The following is a 25,839-nucleotide window of genomic DNA, read 5'->3' as shown; positions in this document are numbered from 1 at the left end:
TGAAAAAAAAAATCAAATGTTTAACTTCTTAAAAGCCATGATTTTGTGTTCAAATCTTACTTTCAATTGCCTTGAAACAAGAAATTGAACCAACAAATTATATGACTGATTCTATTCCAAAGTAACATTTAATTATATTCTTAAACATAGAAAAAATTCGTTCCTCAAAAATTTACTTTTTTGACTTAAGACCTTTTGGAATCCACCTCTTCAATTTTACAAACCACCCCTGCGAAGAAAATTCGAATAGTTGTGGTATTTTTTTTATTGAAACTATAAAATCAACCATTTTTTTGACTAACTGACTAACAACTAACTGGACTATAGATATCGAAATAATTATTGGAAACGATTTTTTATTAAAAGAATTATTCGGATTTGTGTAGTAGGTATGTTTATTTAAAACTTTTGAACTATTCACATAACACACAAAGTTCTTTTTAGCATATTATGCCTATTCCAATGCCTTTTTGGCTGTTTTAAAAAAGGAAAAACGTACATGTTTATATGCTACCTGGTAAATGTTTCCCTATTTCCCAAACTCCAAGATACCGAATATCATATCACATTAAAAAAACATCAGCATACACAGACAAAGCTGGAGGGCAAATCTTCAGATCTTTATGGGCTTTCAGGTGCAAATTGCGCTTACTAAGGTATTCAAACATGTTGGCTCCACGATGGAGGAGTAATATGTAGATATATGCGGGGAAGTATCAAAACTTATGTTCAATGCAACTGTACACTTGAAACGACATATCCGACAGTAACCACCTCTTCTATTTTCCAGAATTTTGCCACCTCCTCCTAGGCCGTCCCCTAATACTAGCTTGCGCGTGGTAGGATGTCCAAGCATGCGAAAGCTCTCTACACTTTACTCACAAGCTTTCGATGTCGTGTTTTGCGCCCGAATCGTTCGTTTCGCATATCGCTTCTCATTCCGAGTCGAAAGCTCATCGAGGAAGGTTCGACGCTAGTACGTTCAACCGTTCTGCTCTATAACACAGCGTAACATTTGGCGCTATGAGTTTACAAGTTATTGACACTCACTACACATTCGATAACGTACAATAATTTGCGTATCACTTACCGTGTGTACATTGAAACAGAATTTTATGCACTACTTTACTTTGTGAATTTTGATTTGTTTTTGTTTGCAAGTGATTTTGTTTATAGACTGTGTTTTCTGTGCCAGTGAAGCCCAAAAAGCTCCAAAATTAAGGGGGTAAGTACGATTTACGGTTAACTTAAATTCAATCATAAACTTATAATATGTCACGTGTCTTTGTTTACAAACAGAAGTCTGCTGGTCTGGCGACTGCTACAAATATAGATAATGAAAATCAAATTTAAAAATATTTTTTGCGAATTTATTTTTCGTATTTTTGTTGTTATAACAATGAAAAGCGATTTGACATATTTTTAGCTATGATAAAGACTCTAATAGAAATGAAATCGTCACGTGCGTCGATACTTTCCACTGTTTTTTAGTAAATATACAATTTTTTGGTGAAAGTCAAGATTTATATCAATCAAAATTGAGCACACCTACCTAAAATTTTATCTAAAAATATGGACAGCTAATAACAAGAAACAAGTTGATCTATATAATTCACTGATTAGAAGTAAATCAGGGTATTGTTGTATATATCATGATATAGCAATCGAATCTTTCTCAAAATAAGTTAACACAATATAAACAGACTTGAAATTAGTACTAAGTACATTTAGAGGTAGTTTCACTATTAGACTTTTAAAAAGACCTACCCAAAAACAGACATGTTATTAAAACTTTTCTCTTCAACTAGTTCAAATATTATTTTACGATGTTCCCAGATGTATTCAGTACTCAATAAAAAAGTAAAACGTCACAAGAAAATAACTACACGCCAATATCACAGTTCATTAACACTAGCGATTATAATTCCTACAATATTTACCCCTCAGGTAACTCAATATAGATTATGTTATTGAAACTGTCATCAGCTTATCAGTGTACAGTGTATTTACTGGTCTTAATTTTTGCTTGTAAAACGCGTATAGCTTGTTCTGAAATATAATATCTTAATGCTAGAATCTCCAAGAGAGAGCAGGGTATAGAGTTCCTCTAATTAGTTATAAATTTTCTCCACCCTTTCGTATTCCTTGTCATTAGTTTTGCTTCTTGCCATGTTTTGCCGGTTTTTCAAAATTTGTTCAGAATTCCATGTCTTCATCCAAGGTGTCCAATTTTTGAAAGTGTCTCACCATTTCATTTGTATTTTTTCTGTGAACGTTGGTCTTGTATATATTGATTTTAATACAATAATATTTGTTTGTTGTGAAATTTTTGTTTTTATCAAAAATAGTATTTTTTTGATTTTTCTACTCTTTCGTTAATTTCGTTTCAGATCTATTTCATCTTTACAGTTGTCTTGTAAATGGTATTCAACTTATGATTGCTATCCATTCTTCTCTCTCCTGCACGTGTTGTGCGGCCTTAGAGAGAGGGAGAGAGTAGCCGGTGGTTCTCTTTATTTATAATGACCTTTGAAGTGGCAAAGTTTCTCGACTTCTTTTACCATCTAATTTTACTTTAACCATCAATCTCTATATTCAAAAACTCAATTACTACTACCACTTGAACTGTCAATTTTGTGTCTTTATATACATTTTAACTCCAGTCTCTATATACATTTTAACAATACCCAGACTTAACGAAAAATTTCGGGATTTATCGATGACATTTCGAACTTTCTAGATTTTTATTTCTTCGTTTTCGTCCACAAATTTTTACTGTAATATACAGGGTATCCAGAAACTCTCCTGACAAACGAAAACCGCAGATTCCTCATAATTTTAAGACGATTTAACCCAATTCACCTAGTCCGAAAATGCTTCCTAAGGGAGCTAGAGCTCTTTGAAGATGGCACCTTGTAAGTAGTTTTTTTAATAACTCCAGAACGTTTCTATTTAGAAAAATAAAAACTAGTACGATTATTTATCCTTCAGAGTTTAATCAATTCCATTAATTGCGAATTTCTAGTACCGTTCATAGGCGTCCGTTTTAGATCCACGCGTATTTTATCAGATAACTTTTTTGTCTGTAACTTTTAAGCATTTGTGATACTAGATTATTAAATTTTCAGATATTCTAGTACTAAAATGTACTCTTACAAGTCTGTATGATACACTATTTTCTAGAAAAATCTATTTGAAAATTTTTGAAGGAGGAAAATCTCTTTGTAGCAGTGATTGTACTTTTGTAAAATGAAGGGATATACATTTTCATTAAGTAAGATATTTCTTGTGGAAGATTTTAAAATTGTGGGATACATGACAGATAGTCTACGAACGCTAATTTCTAAATTTTCCTAAACTTCCATTAAAGTGACATCTTGATGTGCTGTTACATTATTATGTCGCTCTTTTTCATTATTTTTCGGGAACACTGAACTTGTTTTTCTTAATCGGGAAATTTTTCAGCGTATCTACTTTACTGCTCGAGCATTACACCTCATTTCGCAATAAACTAAATGTATATCAGCGTATTCCTCATTAGTAACAACCATTTTTGTTTAATTGAAATTATTGTGTTTTAATGCCCGTTGACCTACCCAAAACAGACACCTATGAACGGTACTAGAAATTCGCAATTAATGGAATCGATTCAACTCTGAAGGATAAATAATCGTACCAGTTTTTATCTTTCTAAACAGAAACTTTCTGGAGTTAAGAGGAGTGAAGAGGTTAACCTGGTACGGACATGTCAGAAGAGCAGACCAAAATCGGTGGATAAATAGAATAACAGAGTGGAGCCCGATAGGAAGAAGAAAGAGAGGCAGACCCCGAAGATCTTTCAGAGATGAAGTGGACGAAGCAATGAGTAGAAGAAATCTACAGGAAGGGGACTGGCTAAACAGGAAAAATTGGAGAAAACGGTTGAGTGAAGGAATACAGTGAAAACTGTGGAAATCCTTGTATATATATACCTCAAATAACTGGTATATCAGGCACCGACTGTAGCCAACAGGGTAGATTAGTTGCATGGTATGGAGCGAATCTCTCAACATAAACTACCTTGGGTTTACTTCTAGCTAAAAATTAAATTCGATAGATTAGATCGTTTATTTTCTGCAGGGCGGTGTACGGGCCTTCCCAGTTTTCTTAAAGTTTCGGACAAAGTCCTTTCTTACGTTTGGGATTGTATAACCATACTGGGTCACCTCTTTCAAAAGTTCTCCCAGTAGCATGCATGTCGAACCTAGCCTTGGCTTTGTCATGTTGAAGCTTCAAACATTTTATCGAGAACTTCTATAGGCTAGCAGGAATAGTGGAATTAAAGTATACCAATCTTTTTGATTATCAATGACAAACATTAAAAAGTATCATCCCGTCTGATTGAGGATGGAAAGGCGTAGTGCGAGTTTTCTTAATACCTAAAATTTTCATAATTCTGATTCAAACTTTCATCCTTGATCAAAATGTAACTCTAAAGGCACTCCACGTCTTGATACGACGTGTGTTATGAATGCTTTTACTACTGTATAGGCTTCTTGATTAGGAAGTGGTGCAATTTCAAGCTATTTTGAAAAATAATTCATTGCGACCATTAAGTACTTGTTTCCTCTCTCTCTGTCATCGAAAGTGGACCGAGAATATTCCCTGCAAGTCTGCTTTTATAATAGCTAGGAGCTCTTTTCTGGCAATAATTTATTTCAGCTTTTCTGAAGGACATTTTCAAGTCAAAGAACACTTGACAGAATTCGAGACAGATTTTACTGGATCAATTGTAGCCGAGATGTAAAAGATTAGTGTAAGAAATACGATTGATGTAACGGTAGAAAAGGCCATATAACATTTTCATACTTTCCTTTATAACAGAAATTTTATAACTAGAACTGACCATATTGCTTTGCAGTAGCTAATGAATTTTAAAAAGCCAGAAGGAAAAGTTGTTCGGTAGATAGACTCCAACAGTATAACTGCGACTTAGTATATCGAAAAGGGCGTCTATATAACAACGTCGATGTTCTTTCTGGACAACCTTGTTTGGAACGACAATGCCAATACTGTAAAAGACTTGAAGAAATAGATAATATTACCGAAGAAGTAACTCTCCAGATGACCACAGGAAGACCAAAATTATTGTTTGGATGATTGTTTTAAAAATAAGAACATTTATTATTTAAAAGAAACGTAGATTAATGAAGGGCATTCTGTAGGAAGAGTTTGGAAAGATAAAAGCATTCGAGAAGCATTCTACATGAACCATACGGTAAGGGTTGATAACTCAGTGATATTGGCAGTAAAAATCGATTTTCCGTGGATGTTTAAATCCTGTGATTAACGAAGACATGAATGGAGATTCATTGAAGAATATTTCGAATAAATAATTGCAGTCATACCTAAACATTCAGTTATTATAATGGACAATGTAAGTTACCACTCCAGATTAGTAATGGACAAAATCAATAATAAAGGCGGTACTAATAGTATCATCCCACCAGGAGTACTGTACTGTTATTTTAATTCGTTAGTGTAAAGTGGGCGGAACTGGTTTGCTACTAATTGATTTTTAAGTACTTTCTTTTCACTTTTCGATTTGATCTAACATACTTTGTAAAAAAAGGTACAACCTTATGATTCATCAAGAATTTATTGGACATGAGTATTTTAAAGGTTTGGCCTGTACGTTATTTGTTTTTTGTAATAGTTGAATTTATAAAGTAATAAATCCTTAGATAATTTTTACTATTACTTGTCATTTTTAGTTTTAATTTGTGAAATATAGATGATCATAAGTGATAAGAGTATTGACCGATATATACAAATACATTAGGATATTAAAATACTCATCATCTCTCTATCACAAAAGACTTTTTAAGTCTGTTTGTGACAATTTTTAATTGCCATTGCGAAATATATTACACCTCTTCATAGAACAAGAAAAAACCACTCAACTATAGCAACATGTCTAAAATAATTTGGCGTGCTCCCAGAGCTTAAGACGTGTAAATCGCAATAGCGTGGTTTTATTCCTATTGGTAAAATTAACTTCCAATAATTGACAACTTGTGGGAACTTGATCGTATACTATTATTGATTAGATTATAGACTGAGACTATCCTGAGGAAGGATTGCATGGAATTAAGTCCTCTACTCACAATCCATAATCGGTTTTTATTGAAATCGAAAAATGATTGGGCTACCGGTTTTGCTGTTTGCATTTTACAGCATCTTCAGGCCCAAGAACAGAACTGATATCCTTAGTTTTTAATTTCTAATGAATACGAGTGCATTTATTGAAAAGTTCAAATTTACGAAAAATATAGATGTAGTGTTATAATAAAGATAATTTTTCGACTGTTCTAACAACCATTCAAATTTCGTCATTTTGTGTCATGTGGAACAATTTCACCCAATCATGTCAACATTAGACTGATAATTGCATTCAGTGCAATTTTCAATCCCTATGACAACACGATCGAGTTTGACAACTGCATCCAAATAAATTTCAAAATGTCACGTTTTTTGATAAAAAATAGAAAAAGATAATAAATCACTCGAATAGATCAACTGCTGTTAGCGAATTAGCAAAAAGTGGTGTAGAAGAACAACAATTGCTAAAAATTACTGGTCATGGCAATCAGAATTCTTTAAAACCATACTTGAATCTCGATCAAGAACACCACAACAAGATTATAAATATTATGCGTGGTAATAGATCTTCTATAGTAGAGAACAGCAACGAATCTAATGTTAACTTAAATTTTAATAATTGTACTTTCACTAACTGTACTTTTAATAAATAAATGTTTCGTTATGTTGAGTTATGATTTTTTTTTCTCGAAAAATTATCCGCCGAATATCCCTCGGACATTGATGAATGTCATAATTTCATGACAAATTTCTCAAGCTCGTTGCTTGGTAACAGCACTCAGCCTTCGGCTTCGTGCTGTTACCAAGGAACGAGCTTTTGATTGTCATGAAATTATCTCGTCTGTTATCAATGACCTAGGGATATTACTACTGATAATAAATTCATTTCTCATAGCTATGATCGAAGTCAAAAGTCGATGTATGAATGAGATCTCTATCAAACTTTTGAATGCCGTCTTTTATATAAAAAAGCTAAATTATTAAAAATATTAAATGTGATGTAAAATTGAACATTTTCCTCCAACTAATAACGATATTGAAAGCGAAGAAGCTAGAACTATGGTGTGTACACAGCCTTTAATGTTTACAGCTACAATGTGGTTCTTTCTTAAACATTACTAAATTTAATATTGTGCAAACAATACAGTGGCTGAATGAATCCACTTTATACTTTTATATAAATTGGACTACAAACGTACCTGGCTTGGATCAAGCAAAAGGCATTAAAAAAACGGATATGCTACAATAATTATTAGGCATACAATTATCTACTCTGTTATTCGATCTTTAGAAATTTCCTCAAAAAAAAACTTTTGCAACAGTTCCGATAATTTTCTATATAGTATATAACGATAAGACTGGATCTGGAATTCATATTATAAATGTTAAACAAAAACTTTTTATTTGTGACCTAACCTAACCTAACCTAATGTAGCCCTAGTTTGCGGGAAAGCGTATGTTTCATAACGGAAAGATGGACGTAGTGAGTCGTTGTGAATGTAGATTTTATATCGTTCGTATATAAAATGCAGATGTTCACCATCGACCAGTACTGCAGAATTTTACTTAAAAACAGCAAGTAATAAATGTGGTAATAATAATAAGCATAATACAAACAACTAAATGATCAGAAATGAATATTATGAATCAGATGCTTGTCAAGAATGATCGGATATTATTATACAAAAATCACAATAACTTTCTCCAAATCCGGCCCTGCAAAATACCTATACATTTACGAGATCGAATTCAGGGATACAATGTCCGACAGCAATCTACCTTACTGGAAACATTCCAGGCTTGGGTGATTCGAGCATTTTCCGATGTACGCTGGTTCATCACGAATTGAGACATTTGCCAGAATCTACAGATGAATTGCACTGTGAAGTACATTTAAATTCTTAAAGAATATCCTTAATTCGGTGACCACAAAACATAAGTTGTGAATATAGTGAAGATAATAATTACAAGCTATGGAAAAGAATATACCTACATGTGAACTTTTTCTAATAACAAATATCGATGTGAATATTTTTCCTGTTGCGTGTCAGTTTTTTAGATATTATAAATACAGGGTAAACCTTATCAACGGAACAAAGATTTTCAAATTAATAGTGCGTATAAAGGTTGCATTCTAAAATAAATTTGAGATATACTGGATGTCGCAATAATTTGTGGCGTATCAAAATTATATTTTTTCTTATAGCAGCATTTTCTAATTCCATTTTTCTAACGTCTTAATTGTTAGCATTAGTTGACTGTATTTCATGATTAGATATTGAAACATTAGAATATTCAATACCTATTCTTCTTCTTGTAGTTGCTTCTCCTAACGGAGGTTTGCTGTCATCACAGCTATCCGTACCTTATTGGCGGCTGCTCTAAAAAGATCTACTGAGCTGCAACTATACCACTCTCTTAGGTTTCTCAACCAGGAAATTCTTCGTCTTCCTATGGATCTTTTACCCTTGATTTTACCTTGCATTATGAGTCTTAATATCTCATATTTCGCACCTCTGGTAATGTGGCCTAAATATTCCAGCTTTCTTGTTTTGATTTGCTTTATGACCTCGCAATCCTTTTGTAGCCTTCTTAACACTTCTGTGTTTGTAACTCGTTGGGTCCATGGTATTTTCAAAATCCTTCTATAGCACCACATCTCAAATGATTCCAACTTCTTTATATTATCAACTTTTAGTGTCCAGCTTTCCATTCCATACAACAAAGTCGAGAACACGTAGCATCTTAAGGCTCTTATCCTCAGATCCAGAGGAAGGTCTCGATTGACAAACATTGTTTTCATTTTTATAAATGCTTGTCTTGCAATTTCAATGCGTGTCCTTATTTCTCTACCTTGGTCATTGTTTTCATTTATCCAGGTTCCCAGATATTTGTATTTATTCACTCTTTCTACTTGTTTTCACTCGATATCTAGCCTTCCTACTGCACGTTGCTTAGAAATAATCATGAACTTGGTTTTCTTAATGTTCCTTTGTAGTCCATACCTATATATGAATATATTATGCAATTTACGAATTTTTAACTTTAACGGTTAATCGATTTTAAAACAATCAATGCTTATTTGATCTTCTTTCAGTGCCTTCTCGTACTGGAGGTTGGTGATAACTCTGATGAATTCCTCTCTTTCCTGGAATCTTTTACATAATGATTAACAGTGTTATATAATATTTTTTTATTTCTCATAGTATGGTTTAGGTAACTAATTTTTATAATCGTAGTGGCCGCACATAATTGCAAAGTTGGAAAGCAGTCCAGGGTATTTTTAACGTTTTACACAGAAGCCATATTTCAAAGCATCTCATGCGATTAATTTTATTGATTTTGTCCCACTACGTTTGCACGCCATACAATAATATATACCAGATAGAGATTTTGATTTCAATTTCTTCAGATACACCGTCTTCTATTTTTGATATTCGATTTTTGTTGCCAATATATATTTTGGACTATTTTGACGTCTTTTTTGTCTATGCCATTTTTATTTAAAAGTTCTATTAAGATGTTATGACCAAAACGGTCAAGCACTTCTTTGAAGTCCAAAAATCAAATAAAATGTATTTTTACTGGTCTTGCTTTTAGAGCATATTGCACCAGTCTTGAATCTAGAGAGCCTCACACTAACACTATAAATCCAGCTTTCCATCATGCTGTAGCTAACAGGTTCCAGGAAATATGCCTAATAAGAAATAGGGGTTCTGTACCTTTTTTGATACTCCTCAGGTTATTCCTTCTCCGCATTGCAGCCTTAACTCTACAGCATATAATAAGAATAACGGCAACCACAAATTTTTAAACTCATTTTCTCCATATTCTTACACAATACAAAAGTTACCATCATATGTACAAGGACGCCTCTGAAACCATAAATGAAATAGGAGCAAGCTTTTTGATATCACATTGACATTCTATCTATAAACTGTCTCCTGAGACAATTATTTTTACAGCAGAACTATTTTCCGTACTTAAAGCCCTAAACTATATTCTAGAAAAAAACTTGCTTAATCTTTTATAATATCCGATTCCAGACTAAGCTAATTTTATACCATATATACCAAAAATTTGGCAGTAGAGTTCCTTTGGATACCGTCACACGTTGGATTAGATTGTAATAAAAATGCAGATAGTCTAGTTAGGTCCCCAAACACCTAATACAGCCGTATCAGTGGAATATCTGTCGGTGCATTTAGATTTAAAACCTTACTTGAAACAAAATTGCACGATGTTTGACAAAACCAATGAAATAGATGCAACATCAAACTAATAGAAATAAAATCTGCCGTCTTTCCTTGAAACAACATTAGCAAATAAGAGACAACATCTTATTTGCTAACCATTTTCCATCCACTCCTGAATGTAGGTCTCTCCAAATTGCTTCCATCTTTCTCTATCTTGCGCTAATCTAATCCACTGTTTGCCTGCCACTGCTCTTAGTCATCTACCCATCTTTTTTGAGGTCTTCCCATGCTTCTGGTTGTCGTCCTTGGTCTCCATTCTAGAACTCTCCGTGTCCACCTGTTGTCATTATGTGACCTACGTGACCTGCCCAGCTACCAAATCGACAACATCACGTTCTAAATTATGAGTCAGATTAGGATATACAGCTGCAACTCATTAATACCTGATAAACAGAGAAGGGGAATCAATGTGTTATGTTTGAGCAAGTAAAGTGAGAGTTAAGCGCATTTTGATTGACTGAATCTGTAGTCAAATCTATGAAGAACATATTACTAAGAGTGCCATGGTTTGCATTAAAGGATTTTATATAGATCCAATAGATTTAGAATTAGCACAGAGCAGAAAATAGGTTATAAGCATGTGTTCACTATTTTTATTAGTAAATGGGTACTTTTTTTAGATATGATTCATATTCCATTAGATAATATTTCATAAAAATTGACTGTTGACTGAACAATTAATATTTATGGAGTTCAAGAAAGTATTCCAATTTATTTCATTCCAAAAAAATTACATCTTGGCAAAAATCAGTTTTGAATAAAATATCTCAATATAGTGCTATATGATGAATTTTTAGGTAGCGAAAAGTCAACTGCAAGCTGGGCTGACAAAGTTTGATAAATTATTTCTAATTACAGATATTAAGTCACCCAATACTCCACGTTGGATTAGTATTATCTTAATTTGTACAAAATAAAGATATGAGAAAGATTCACATTCTACTTTAGCTAGAGTTTTCTGAGGACAAGTAAAGATCATTTTCAAGAGAGTAGTTCCATGTACTCAAGAGCAATGGGTGATATACCCTCAGGTGGAGATCCTGAAGGAATCTATAACGCAACGACAATAGCTGATATATCTCCAAAATCATTTTGAACACAGAAGTGTTCCATTGTAACAATATGGCTATCATTTATTAGCTTTAAGTTTATTATTATTGAGAATAACAATTCTACCACCTCGAGATTTGGTACTAGTATTACTATTAAGATCTAGTCTAAATCTGCTATATTCAATTGCACCTAACTCCACAGTACTACCACAGTATTTTTATTAAGTCAACTTTCAACACCACAGTCACATTGCAAAATTAAGCTTTTAACTGGCGCCTTTAGTCAGTTTTAGTTTTTTGGAGTTTGAAGATGACGTTTATATAATTTATAACGCTAATAACTTCATGCATTTTCTCCAAATTGTATATTCGTTAAATATGTTAAATGCCATTGAATTCACAATTATAAGGGGGCAGTCTTAGTACATTATGTATAATCTCGTCTAGTATAAATATTTTTGGTTTTTCATTCTTTTTGGCTAACTGTAGTAATTCCGACTTGAAAGAATCCTGAGGAAATAAAATATTTTCATTCGTTAACCATTTTTTTATGTTATGTATTGCCCTGGAATTTGTTGGTCGCTTATTTAAAATTTCCGAATGGTATGGGGCATTATCCAACACTATAACAGATGGTTCATGTAAACTTGGAAGCAGTTTTTCTTCCAACCATTTCACAAACATCTCCGTATTCATATTATCGTGATAATCAGCCGATTTGGATTTTGACGAAAACACATGTTTTCCAACCGCATGCAATATTTGTTTTTATTTATTTATTTATTGCTAATTTACAATCTACTTCAATACAGTAATAAGTAAATATGATGTATGTTCTTGGCTTGTGACAGGTGTCGTCCATTGACGACTCTTTGGAATTTACCTAGCAGCTAGATATTCTGGCCAAAGTCTTTTTAGACGTCTGTCAACCAGTGGGGGGTTGAATAGTAACATACGAATAGTTTTTGACTGGAATGTCTGTAGTATTTTGGTGTTGGATGGTTTGCTACAACCTCACAGCTCAATTCCGTATGTCCACACTGGTTTGAGTATTGTTTTATAGATGGTCAGTTTGTGGTGTGGTATGTGAGGTGTCGTCGTTTGGCTGCAATATGTGATTTGCAAGTAAGTTTTTCGTCTAGATGAAGGCCCAGGTACTTTACTTCTGTTTTTATTGATATAGGTGAATTATTTAGGTGTAGTTGTGGAGATCTAATTCTTCGATTTGTTAAATTTAATTGACAAGACTTGTTTGTGTTGGCGTCTATTTTCCAGCATTTAGAAGCCAGTCTTCTATTTCATTGAGATGATTTTGCAATTTGTTAAATGCTAATATTGCGTTGATGTCTGATGCTAGTATACCAGTGTCATCCCCAAATGTTGTCATTAGTGTATTTTCGCTAATAGGAATATCAGCAGTGAAGATTTGATAAAGGAATGGGCCAAGTACACTGCCTTGAGGTACTCTGGATTTTATTTGGTGGTAGTTGGATAGAGCACCTTCGTATTTAACTTGGAAGTATCTGTCGGACAAGTATGATTTAAGGAGGAGGTAGATTTGGTCAGTTAGCTGAGCTTTTATTTTAAAGAGAAGACCCTTGTGCCACACTCTATCAAATGCTACCGCATGCAATATGATATGGTTCTTTCCCTCAGTGCCGGTCTGTTTTATGGAATTTATACTTTTGTCCTGCCAAATCTCCTTTATTCATTACTAGAGCATATTTTCATTACTAGAGCAATTTACTTTCGTACTTTTTATGCTGCATAGTAAAGTGGACCGTTGGCTGTCGAGTGTCACCGAATAGTTATTAAATTATAGGAAAAAAGAGACAAAGCTATGGTTAAAACTAAATGAAAAAGCTTTACGTGAATTATGATTTATTAATGAGACTAACACTAGAAAATCTGGGCTTTAGCCCAGAGAAGAAAGGAGTAGAAAAAAGAAATTATTTGTTGGAGAAGGCAATATTTAAGGAAAATTCGAAAATTGAGGAGAGAAGGCAAAAATATTTTTTATTTAGATGAAGCATGGATAAATAAAGGGCATTTTAAAAAAAAAGTTTGGCAGGATAAACTGGTTACAAATGCTCGTCAGACCTTTATAGAAGATTTGTATACGGGCTTAAAATTTCCAAATGGTAAAGGTCGCCGTTTAATTATCACTCATATTGATGGAGATAAAGTATTTTTTGATGGAGGCTTGCTGGATTTTATTTCAAATTCTACTAACGACTACCATGAAGAAATGACTGCTGATGTTTTTGAGGAATATTTCAGTCCAATGATATATTTATTACCGACCAATTCTGTAATAGTTATGGACAATGCCAGTTACCATTCAAGATTAAAGAAACCGTTACCTACCTAACACTAAATGGAGAAAGCAAGAACTCTTGAATTGAATAATATCCTAAGAAATAGTAGTGCCATCAAAAAGTTTACGCAAAAAAGAGTTATTGCAGCTATGCAAACAATATTCACCCAAATTTAAGAAATATGTGTAGATGCAATAGCAAAAGAATATGGAGTTAAAGTGATGCGATTATCACCTTATCACTTGATCCCATAGAACTTAGCTGGGCTCAAATGAAGGGATATGTTGCGAAAATTCTGAGGAAGAAACATTCTGGAAACTTGATATGTTAATAGAGGAAATAATAAAATCAATTATTATTTCTGCGAGAAATGAAGAAACTGATGATGATGATGCCTCCTTATCGGAAGAAGACAACTTATGTATTTAGGTATGTAATTATGAATTTATATTACTAAGTTTCATTATAATTATATAATTACATAAACTGGGATCTAGTAGATAGAAACAAACTAGGTCAATATAAATAGATATACAAAGACCTATTAAAAGAACAATTCACCCAAAAATTAGACAGTGGTGATGAAGATATAGACGAAATAGACAACATACTTACAGCAACGATGATTACATCAGGAAAAGAAATAGCAAAAAAGGATCTAAAAAAGAACAACTATATATCAACAGAAACAAAGAAGTTTATGGGTAAAAGAAGGAAGCTGAACGAAGAAGACAAAAGGAAATCTATAAAATATGTAGAAATCAATAAAACAATAAGCAGAATGATAAAAGAAAATAAGAGAAAAGAATAAGAAATAAAAATAGAAGTAATACAGAACAACAAAAATATGAAATGCTTAAGACCGAAATTAGGTAAGTGTAAAATAAACAAAATAAAAGATGTAAACGGAGTAGAAACAAACATTAAATATGACATCATAATTATAATCCACCATTTCTACTCACAATTATATAAAACAAAAAAGGAATCACCAGAAAAAATTAAAAACCAACTTAAGGCTAAAATAAAAAATGTCAACTCAGAGCTACAGCCAGAAATAAGCAAATCAGAAATAAAGAAGGCATTAAAAGAAATGAAAAACAACAAATCACATGGAAAAGATGGAATAACTGCAGAGATGCTGAAATATGGTGGAAAAGTGGTAATTAATACTCTACATTCCTTTTTTTAACAAGATATTAATAGAAAAAAGAATCTCAAACAACTGGAAGGAATCCGTAACCATTATCCTACACAAGAAAGGGGATAAAGCAGATATGAAAAACTACCGTCCTATAACACTCCTAAATGTAATGTATAAACTCCTAACCAAAATTTTAACCAATAGATTGACGACAAAATTCGACGGATACCAATCGAAAGAACAAGCTGGTTTTAGAGGGATTCAGCACAAGTGACCATTAACCATTGAATTGACCACAGATATACGGAACTAATAACCAATACATATAAGAAGCCAAAACAACAATTAAAGTATATGAAGGAACAAAATCAATACAAATAAATAGAGGCGTGAGACAGGGTGGCACAATATCACCGAAACTTTTTAATCAGGCTCTGGAAGATATTTTTAAAAGATTAGAATGGGAAGAAAAAGGTATAAAAATAAGTGAACAACGCTTGAACCATCTAAGGTACGCTGATGACATCGCATTGATAACCGATAAAAAAGAATTATTTGAAATGATAAAAGAACTGGACGTGGAAGCTGGAAAGATAGGCCTTAATATGAATTACAGCAAGACCAAAATCATAACAAATGCAGATGAAAACATCACAATGAGGATCGGACAAGATGAAATAGAACAAGTTCAGGATTATATATATCTGGGTCAAAATCTAAAACTTAACAAAGAAAACCAAACAGCAGAGATAAAAAGACGAGTTAGACTCGCTAGGGCGGCATTTGGCAAACTAAGCTACATACTTAAAAACAAAAGATATCAACAGCATCTTAAGACCAAAGTATACAATCACTGCGTACTCCCTGTTCTCACTTATGGTTCCTAAACGTGGACATTTACAAAAGCAAACATGGACAAAATCATAAAGACCCAAAGAGCAATGGAAAGACAAATGTTGCACATAAGACTAATGGATAAAAAGTAATAAAAAAGTGAAAAACAAAACTGAGGGATGTTAGACAAGAAGTTGCAAAATTGAAATGGAGATTTGCCGGACACAATATAAGACAAGAAGAAAACCGATGGAACAAAATTCTTATAATTAAATATAAGGTTGAATGCTCGAATAAATGAACTTTGATCAGATAAAAGGCATATATCGAGCACAGTGTAATTTAATCTTGCCCAAGTACTTTCGATCCCTAGATCATCTTCAGGGGCATTTCGTCAATTGCGGCCTATCTGACAAGAATTGACATTGACATGACATTTTGTTCTTGCCGGATAGGGCAAGATATACTTGGGCAGGATTAAATTAAACTGTGCTCGATATATGCCTTTTATCTGATCAAAAATTCTTATAAGTTGGAGACCGTGGAAATATAAACGAAGCAGAGGAAGGCCCCAAATGAGATGGGCAGATGATATCAAGAAGCACGTGGGCTCTAGGTGGATGACTGTAGCGACAGACAGAGAAGGATGGAACAGGATTGGGGAGGCCTATGTCTAAAGATGGACCGAAGAAGGCTAATTAGATAGATATAATTATAAGTTTATATGACGATAGTACCCGCAATATATTTATTATTAAATTGTAATGAAATGTCCTAAACCAATATTTAGTATTTGTATAAAAATTAATGTGGGTTCGTAATATTGACATTTTAGTTTTTTTTCTATTAAAGTAATTTTATGTCCTACATCACTGAGGCGTTCAGTTATTGCTTAATCCCTTAGGGTTTGCGCATTTGCAGTTTATGATGTATTGTATTTGAGGTTTGTCGGGGTGATCATAAGGTTGAGTGAAAATTCAGATAAGAAGGTATCAATTATTACGTTTTTTCTGCATTGACCAACTCTCTATTTAGACGTTTGCTATAAAATTTGTACCGATCATTTTCAAATTTACTATACTTATAGCTTTTTTCATAATTTTCAGACCATGTATACATTTATACAACAAAGTTTCGAGTAGCTACTGGCCTAACTAATTCTACCAAAGAGATTTTTATCTTTATTTATAATACCCACTTATTTTCTTTAAAATCGTCTACGCTTTTTTGTGTTGTCGTATAGCTTTATTAAGAATAATAAGTACAGATAAAATGGATTAAAATTAGCGAAGAAAATTAAGACCACCGCGTCGGCATCCATTACAGCTTGACAAATTCAGCATCGCGACGCTCGAGTAAGCGGCGGTATGATGAAGATACAAGTTCTGGCTCTTCTTCCGTGCCTAGCGCCATCAATTTTGTTCTTAGCTACTCCCTAACTCCTTATTGACGTTAAATCTTTTTTAACCGCTTGTCTGCATTAGATTTGGTTTAAAGAAGGAGTGAGTTCTATAAAATAATTTTTGCTTCATATTTACGTTAACTAAATAGTTTTTTTTTTTAAATCAAATGGTGTTTGCATATACAAGGAGTAAAATAATATAAAGAAGAATTGTGCATTATTTAGCAGAAAAATATTGAACATTTTTTTATCTTTGTAAATATACGTCGTCTTCATGAATTTGACCGCTATTACCATGCCAAGTTAACTTCCGTTTCCCCACATGGTTTCTTGTTATTTTAAATCTAGCTTTATATAGTTATTGTATGTCAAGCTTCTTGTAATATCTTCTTCTAAAGTACCTATCGTATTATGATGTTAGTGACCACCTTGACCCATCATATTCTATTCAATGCAGCTCAAAATTGATCAGTTGATGTTAGACTAGATCATTTTCTAAGATTGACCAGCTACATAATATACACGTCTGCGTCCCCTGCCCTCAATCTTTCCTTGTAGAATAAACTGTAGAAGTCGGTATTTATTGTTATGCATATTGTGGGCGAAGTGAGCCAATTTTCTATTAATTACGGTGTTAATCTTTGCCTTTTCTTAGTCTCTCGAGAATGTCTCTAATCATTTTATCGCATCTTTTTTGAGATCCCAGATTTCTACTCCGTAGAGGAGGACATTAAGTATCATCATCAATGGCGCTACAACTCTTCGTGAGTCTTTGCCGCGTTTACTATTGCCTTCCATGTTTGTCGGTCCTGTGCCAGTAATTCCCATTGTCGCACTCCCATTTTCTCTAGATCTTCTTAGACTGCATCTTTCCACCTTTTTCTAGGCCGCCCTACAGACCTTCTTCCCTCTGCCTTTCCCAGAACACATTGCTAATAAGGCGATTGTCGTTACTGCGTATCACATGCCCTGTCCATCTGAGTCTATTGGCCTTTATATATTTGACTAGATTTTCTTTTCCAAATAGAGACTCTAGTTCGTTATTGTATCTGCCCCTCCATTCGTTTGTCACGCTGTCTCTGCAAGGGCCAAATATCATTCGAAGAATTTTACGTTCCCACACCAGCAATTTATTTATCTCTCTTTGTGTTAGCGTCCATGTTTCGCTTCGATACGCGACTGCTGGTCGTATTATGGTCTTATATATCCGGATTTTTGTGTCTCGTGAAAGAAGTTTTGACTTTATTAGATGTTGCATTGCAAAGAAAGATCTGTTTCCTGCCATTATTCTCGTTTCAACTTCTCGCTCTAATTTGTTGTCATTTGTGATTGTTGCTCCTAGATATTTAAATTCTTTAATCACTTCGAAGTTGTGATCATTTATAGTAATGTTTTGCCTTATTCGCCGTCGTTCTTGTTTTGAGACGACCATGTATTTTGTTTTGTCTTCATTTATTTTTTGACCGATGATGTTTAATGCAGCTTCTTCAAAGCTCGAGAAAATATCCTTAATTTCTAATGTTGATTGTGCTACTGCGTCTACGTCATCGGCAAAGGCGAGTATGATTTTTGCTCCCCGAGCAGTTATGTCTGGTTTGATTTTTGGATATTAAGTATGTAACATATAAAAATTCTTATGCGTATATTGGTACTCAAAGATAGGTTAGAGAGAATCATCTTATGACCGATAAAAGAGTTTCTGGCTTTTTAAATACGAGTTTTGTTTCGTAGCCTTGATCCCAGGTATCCTTAATATTGCAGCCCAGGTAGCATATTTTTTTTGACTCTTTCTAAGGATGTATTGAGTCTCTTTGGACTGTCTCGTTTGCATATTTAATATTGTTTATCATTGGTCATTTACTCTAATACCATCTTATGACTTGTCCCCCTTTTCTTAAGCTTTCTTTCAGAGTATTGTAACATGAATTTGTCCTTTAACTACCGAATATTTCAATATATAAAATTTATTTGATACGCCCCTGGCTTGTACGTAATAATCTGAAGTTTTGTTTACCCAGGTGTATATGCGAGACATCTAAAGAAAATATTAACTGCGTAGTGCCTATTTGCGTCTTAATTATATAAATTCCCACAAAAATTTGAAGGCCCAGCACTTTTAAGGTCCATTATCGAATTAAAAGCATGATTAAAAAGAGATCCGATTGGCTGGTAGTTAGAAACTAGGACGGAAAGAGACGAGTGGACGGGAAGTGGAAGTTGAAGGTCGAAACAGGCGAGGAGAACGAATTGGGGTCTGAACGAACAGATATCTTTTCGCCCATGGGTCGGATCAAGATTGTTTGAAGTTTGTGTGGGACAGTGCTTTTTGTATTAAACTGCAAGGAAAGAAAAACCTTTCTAAACGGCGTCTTTTTTTAAATAGTTTAGGAATCTTCTTGTGTAGTATTGCCCAGGACACCTCTGTAAGTATTTTTTTATTTATTTTTCGTAGTTAGTTCTCGGTCCCCCCAAATAAAGGAATTGTCATCCACAACTCAGCTCTCCAACCAAAACACGAGTAGCCGTTCGCAAACGTTTCAATTTATTTGCTTACTCTATCTCCAAGCCCAGTAATTGTTCAGGTCCCCCTTTCAACCCCCAATAAGCAAAATATCAATTGTTACAGTATATGTTAAATATTCTTACAGAGATAGGTATGTTAAAAATTCGAAAATTATGAGAAAAGAAAATAGAGAGAAATATAATTACAGAAATAATTGTAGGACTACAACCAATTCATCGTGTAAAGTTGTTCCTATAACAAGAAAATGATCCAGATATAAAACAAAATATAGACAGTCATCACATATTAATAGACTACAAAGCAGCCTATGACTCTGTGAATAGAAGAGAAATATTCAAAGCAATAAAAGAGCTAGGAATACCAAATCAGTTGGTAAATTTAACCAAACTAACTTGAAAAAGTTGAATGTAGAGTACGAATTCGGGAGGAACTGTCTGAACCATTTAACACAAATAATGGGCTGCGCCAGGGAGACCCTCTCTCCTGTATATTGTTAAAAAAAAGTAATACTTATGTCACAAATCACAACCATTGGTTCCGTATATAATAAATCAGTGCAAATCCTTGCCTATGCTGATGATATTAATGTTGTTGGGAGAACGGAAACGCTGTGAGAGAGGCGCATGTAGAATTAAAAGAATCAACCACAAAAATGGGTTTAATAATAAACACCAACAAAACAAAGTATATGAAAATAAGCACGCAACCACAAATCCTACGACACTTGTTATAGAAAACGAGGTCATCGAAACAGTGAACGAATTTGTATACCTGCGAGCGCTCTGTAACACTGAAAATAATATTCAGCAGAGATAAACCGCAGAATTTGCATGGCCAACATATGCAATTTTGGGCTCAATCTCCTCCTTAAATCCACAATTATATCGAGAAATACAAAAATAAAACTCTACAAAACAATAATACACCCAGTCCTAACATATGGTTCAGAGACCTGGACTAGAACAAAAAGTAATGAAAACAGGATGTTTCGAATGAAAAGTAATAAGGTAAATCTATGGAGCAGTGAATGACAATGGAGTGTGGAGAAGACGATACAACTTCGAACTTTATAGAATATACCAGGAACCAGATATCGTGAAACATAAGATAGGACGTCTGAGATGGATAGGGCATGTAATGCTGATGGAACAAAATGACCCAGCCAAGAAAACGCTCCTTGATAGACTCATTAGTCAGAGAAGAAGAGGAAGACAAGGAACAAGGTTCCTTGATCGATGAAGACATGAGAAATATGGGAATACGTGCTTGGCGGAGGAAGGCGATGGATAGGAACGACTGAACAGAAATTCTTGAGGAGGCTAGGACCTACGCAGGGTTGTAAAGCCAGAATGATGATGATGAAACAAAATAGACAATTTTCCTCGGTAATACTGGTATTATTTATCATTTCAGGTAAAACAATCCCATCTCCTATATGTGTATAGTGTAAATATAGGAGTCGACCATAGTGACCAAAATATTAGTCTCTACCGCATTTCTTTTCATGGAAAAAATGATATCTTTCATTGCTCAGTCAACACATTGACATGGCTGTTGATATTGTCTATCAGCTTTATCGTTCGCATGAAGGAAAATTAATTCAGCTATCATTTATAAGACGCTGTGCAATATATTTGTTACACTAAAATAATAAACCTGCTTCTTATCCTCGAGGTCGTTCATCGGCCAATGGAAACGTCGATATTCGTTATGACCGACTAGACCATTTGGTGATTTCACGGGACAAACCAACTCGATTTGGTTTGTGCCATGATAGAGCAAAAATGCGGTGTTCAGAATGCAACGCTGGCTTCCATATCAGATGTTTTGTTTCATACCATATCCAAACAAAATAACAGGTTACATGCCTGGTATACCATATTTTGTACAGTACTTTTTTACTTATTTTGCATAAATATTTTGTTTTAACGACTATTCCACTAGACTATTTTTAACTGATAAATCGTCATAGCAACGCCACGTTTCCTACTGACAAAACTCCTTCCTTCTCAGCGACAAAATTATGACAGATCCGTCACGAAGGTGTCTGGTAAATCTATTGTTGTCATTTTGACAAACGTCATTGAGTCGTAATCAATTTTGGACAGATATAATGAATCCAGACGAAAAATGAAGATTTGGATACCAGTCAGGTGAAAAAATAAAAAAAATTGGTTTCGGAAAATGTCCCATCGAACACGCAGAGATTCAGAAGCTCTATTTGGATCCAATTTTCGGAGTTCCTACTGGTGAGAAATTTTACGCTTGAAAGATGTACTACCATAACGCAACTAGCAAAAATTCTCGAGAAATATGCCTTTAACATGAATAAAGGTAATGGCGAACACTATAAAGAGCCGTCTGTAAAGTCAGTGTGGAATACTACAGCAAAAGTGGTACAAGAAAAATATTTTACGGAGTACGGCATAAAAATTGACCCTTTCAAAGATATATCTTTCAAATGTGCAAGATTGGCTAGAGATACCAAGCGGAGGCAACTTCAAAGTGTCCAAGAAAAAAGAAAACTCAGTTCAAAAGCATTATCCACTGAAGAACTATTAAAACTCATCCAAAGTTACGACGAGGAAACCCCCGATGGAGCACAAAAAAAGTTTTTTGACCTTTGCTCATTTGAACTTGCTTGAAGAGGCAATGAGGCCGTAAACTGAAAGATTCACTTTTTCCAGAAAGAATTTGATGTTATGGGAGAATTTACGGGTCGAATTAAATACAACAGCATTTTTTCCAAAACAAATCAAGGCCGTTCGAAAAGTCTGGCAAGCAGCAAATGATTGGTAAAAAAATCATCAAACGAAAATTTATGCCCAGTTAGATTATTTTTAAAATTAATGGAAAAAAGGGGACCAAAAATTTTATCAGACAGACTCTTTCTTACCGATCACCCCAACTGGAAGGAAGGATCTTGGTTCAAAAACTGTCCACTTGGAATCAACACCTTATCTAAGTGGACAAAAATGTCAGTTGAAAAAATTGGAATAGACACAAAAAACATAAAATAACAAACAATTCTCGTCGATCTTCAGCTGTGTCAGCCGTGTTCCAGCTAGGTGTTTCTGAACAGGAGTTCTCTAAAACCAAGTTCAAGTTCAAGCTCTCTAAAACCATATGACCAATGAACAAAACAAAAACCACAAATCAAGCTTGACCTTCGAATTCCCAAATGCTACAGGTCAATAATAGACAAAATCATGCTTTGGTAGAAAAGAATGGGCAAACTAATATAGCTTATAATAATTGTATATTTAATATTGTTAACAAATAAATAAAGATTTTGTTTAGTTGATATGGTGCATTAATTGTCTCGTGAAACAGTCTTGTCCAGGGCCGCCGCTAAGGTATTGGCCGCCCGTGTGCAACTTAATATTTGCCGCCCCCCTTCCAACACTTTATACATACATACTATGATTTAAAGAAATGTGCAGAAGATGCATAATATAACAATAATAATTTGTAAATAGATAAATAATTACTTGAACATTTAGACTAATCTCCATGATCCAACGTCCATATATTATCCTAATGTATATCCTTATATCCCATTCCAATATCCTAATTTAAACGTCTACTATCTTAATTTAATAACCATGATCCAACGTCCAGAATATGTATATCCTAATTTAAACGTCCATTTATTTAAAATAAACCGTGAATAGAAACATAAACACATAAAAAAACTAAAAACGCACTGTTCGGGCTTTCGTCTCGGAAAACTTTTTGACAATATCTTTAATGTTCAATGTCGCACACACTTCATGTTCTATAGATAACATTGCAGAAAGCAGAAACACATCTTGCTACAATTGTTATTTGTTTTACGTGCGCCCCAATGTTTTTTCTCCACTTCATATAATTTTTGATGACCAGAGTCAACTGTTAATCCTTTTTTTAATGTTGTAGATAGTTTAAACAGTTTTTGAGAATATTTTGTATGAGCTGCACCGGATTCATGTCTTTTTAAAATAATAGCTAAATGTTACCAGTCACTTACCCCATTAATTCCACTAAGTAATTGTCGGCTGCTTACATCACAACAAAACAGTTTACAAGGTGCACAAAAAACACTATTTAGTGATAATGAGTAAAGTAACCACGGGCGATGAATTTGGTATTGATTAGGTAATGTGCGATAATAATAAGTTTCTGAAACTTTCCTATTATTTGTATCTCTGGGGAAGTTAATTTTTGTAATTTGCTGAGGAAAATTTTCAACAACAAATTGAACTTCACTTGGATTCATATTTGCAGGCCATTTTCCGGGATCATCTGAAACCAAGTATATGCTGGAGCTTCCTACACTGCAATCCAGATTAACTGGAACATTAATTGTTCTGTCTTGGTTGGTGGTTTCAGGTTCAGGCGTTTCAGGCGAATCAGGAATATTCAATTGTTTGGTACTTTTTTCTAGGGTTTGGACTTCGCTTGAAGTTGAAGGTCCTAAATTTATATCCGAGTCTTCTATATTTTCATGTATGTTTTTCATCAAAAATGATTCCAGTGCACCGCTAAGTTTTTTTTCTCCCCAGTTTTTGCCTCTTTTATTTTTCTATATTAAAAACCTGAAAGTCGTTTTCTTTTTCATTCGGACATTTTGAAATTATCACTTAAGAACGAAGCCGGGCGAATTTAACAAAATAAATCCAAAAACACTGCAAATAAGTTGTCCAAATAATGTTTCTCCAAATAATATGTAGCCGTAACGCGTATGCGAATAAAATTGCTCTCTTCTCGACGTTACTTCGAAATACAGTACCTACTATGCAAAAGAAACGGGTACACTACTATATTTTACAAACAAAATCGTTTATCAAAAGCGTGTCTAAATTCATAGAATTCTCAACTAAGACTGAACATAAGACATAATAACCCATCTATAAACATAACCATATGAACAATATTATAACAGAAACTTTACAACCACTTGCCTAAATTCTTGTAAAGTATCTACGTGTGAAATCTCAAATAACTGAAGTCCGAAATTTTTTTTAGATTAGGATGAATAAAAGAAGTATACATGATAAATGAAACGCATTTAAGTATTACCACGTACTGAATAATTATTATTGTTTGGAATATTAGAGTTCACAGAATTATCTGAATTATTACTATTTAATTATTTGAATTTATTTTCGTTTTAAAAAAGTATTATCAAAAGTGGACTGCTTTTGGCCGCCCCTATTGTTGGCCGCCCGTGTGCGGTGCACACTTGGCACACATGGTAGCGGCGGCCCTGGTCTTGTCGAATATCATTCGAAAGAATTATTTACCGGCAAAATTGTCTTCTGGTTTTATTGAAGTTTGTTGCCTTTTGGCAATTTCGCTTATGACATTTTGACAAAATCACTCGATCGACGTCTTGTGATTTAAGTGTCAAAATTTAATTCGCGAAAATTGCCAGGCAACAAAACTTTCATACCAGTCGAAGATATTGCCGGCAAAATTTTTTCTCTTATGATATTATAAAAGATAAATATGTTTTTGTTACCTTATACAATGCATAAATTTGGAGAAAAATATAAAAAAATAGTTTTAGGTATATCTGAATTAAATACATATATTCCATTAACAACTCAAAACAAAATTAATAAATATAATTATAATGTTAAAATATCTTTTATTAAGTTGCGTCTCGCCATCAAATATTATTTGTCATTCTTCTGCTCACGAAAAATTCAGATTAAATATTACATCCGTTTTATCTTACGTGTTTTTCTAAAGTCAAGGGTCAAAATATTTGAAACGGTGAGTGTTATACGTATTTTGCCAGACATTTTTTTAAAATCAATAGAGGCAACGGGTCGACACATAAATATACAATCCTCAAACGAGGAGGTAGTACATTATTTATAAAAGACGGGACACTCTACGTGACTACATCACAATGTACTTTGCCGGCTTGAAAAGGGCACTGAAAGTTGTCGTCTTCGTCTAATTGCCGCAATAAAAAAGTTAGTCAACCAGACAAAATTTAAAAAATATTTATTTTTAATGTCACATACACATTAAGAGACTGTAGATTGAATTACGAATGTAGTGATAAATTGTTCTAAATAGTGGAATAGTAGTTCTAAATTATTCTCAATACAGAACACCATAGAATTGTTGCAGAAGATACTTAGACCTTATAAAATCCCAAATAATTGTAGACTA

At 33.7% G+C, this 25,839-nt stretch overlaps 1 protein-coding gene across 3 annotated transcripts in view; it reads left to right on the top strand.

Moving 5' to 3' along the window:
* The first annotated feature begins 858 nt into the window (after nucleotides 1-858).
* LOC140444039 (LIM domain only protein 3-like) overlaps nucleotides 859-25,839 on the top strand; it is a 266,424-nt gene continuing 241,443 nt past the window's right edge. For all 3 annotated transcript variants that reach the window (XM_072535632.1, XM_072535631.1, XM_072535633.1), the window contains exon 1: nucleotides 859-1,225. The gene's annotated coding sequence lies outside the window, so the exon portion shown is untranslated. The remainder of the gene's footprint in view (nucleotides 1,226-25,839) is intronic.

Source organism: Diabrotica undecimpunctata, chromosome 6, assembly GCF_040954645.1.
Source record: "Diabrotica undecimpunctata isolate CICGRU chromosome 6, icDiaUnde3, whole genome shotgun sequence".
In the NCBI taxonomy this organism is placed as follows: domain Eukaryota; kingdom Metazoa; phylum Arthropoda; class Insecta; order Coleoptera; family Chrysomelidae; genus Diabrotica; species Diabrotica undecimpunctata.
This window is presented reverse-complemented; position numbering and strand designations above follow the sequence as displayed.